The following is a 1,064-nucleotide window of genomic DNA, read 5'->3' as shown; positions in this document are numbered from 1 at the left end:
CAAGTTGAACAGAACCACAGATCATGACACCATGGGAGGACAATGCTCAAATCAAGCTGGATGTGCAGCTTAGATAGAGCACTTTACTAACTGGCTTTTCTATGTATGTGAATGTTCCTGTAAAGTGCCCTGAGACAACTTTGTTGTGATTTGCTGCTATATAAATAAATTGAATTGAATTGAATTAAATACTGGATGCTAATGAAGTAATCAGGAAACACCTGCAGACACTTAGATGAGAACCAGGTGAGATCGTCGCAGTAGAAAGCAGGTGGAAGAGAGCCTGGAAAGGTGGAGGGATACTCTGGAAAGAAGAGGAACAAACATCAGAAGATGCAAGTGACTAAGACTGGTATAACAATGAAACTACAAGAGAAGAGGTGTTGAAGAAGTGAGTTTATGTATTGTATTACCTGGGGTAAGCCATTCACAGCAATAATAAGTAAAAAGAGAGTGAAGGCTGGGTAGAGTGGATGGAGATAAGCATCAGAAAAGATTAATGAGCTGCAAGAGTGGAATGGAAGATTAAAAAAATGGAAGAGAGACTTTTTATGTATGGCTTGTGAGTAAGCAAAATGGAAGGATAAAAATGAGTGTATTAGAGGTACAGCTTATGTTTGTAGAAAAAGTTTTAAAGGCTGTTTGGACATGTTCAGAGGAGTGGTAGAGGATATACTGGATGGTTAGATGGAGACAGATGTGATTCACTTTGGTGACCTCTAAAGGGAGCAGATGAAGGAAAAAGAAGGAGAAGAAAGTGTTGTTTGGGTGTGACTTAAATGAGTGCATGTCACCAACATTCATTCCTAAATCAATTTATACTAAATTTCCACAAATGCTCAGTAGAAATAAAACAAACAAACTACACAAGCATGAACAATTGTGTATTACTTACACCTATATTGTTATTCAAAGAAACCACTGCTTTGAGCACAGATTTCACTACAAAACTTTGGGCTAGTTTCACATACAAGACAATGTGATCATCTATGTCTGTCTTGTATTCTTTCTTTAGATTCTTGTGTTTATGTTCCTGTGTGTCCAACCTTCCCCAGTGTTTTTTC

At 37.7% G+C, this 1,064-nt stretch overlaps 1 protein-coding gene across 1 annotated transcript in view; it reads right to left on the bottom strand.

The window, feature by feature from the left end:
- LOC119411090 (ras-related protein Rab-38) overlaps nucleotides 1-1,064 on the bottom strand; it is a 22,393-nt gene that overhangs the window by 15,079 nt on the left and 6,250 nt on the right. The window lies entirely within an intron of this gene.

The sequence above is a fragment of the Nematolebias whitei genome, chromosome 6 (genome assembly GCF_014905685.2).
Source record: "Nematolebias whitei isolate Nwh7 chromosome 6, NemWhi1, whole genome shotgun sequence".
NCBI lineage: Eukaryota > Metazoa > Chordata > Actinopteri > Cyprinodontiformes > Rivulidae > Nematolebias > Nematolebias whitei.
This window is presented reverse-complemented; position numbering and strand designations above follow the sequence as displayed.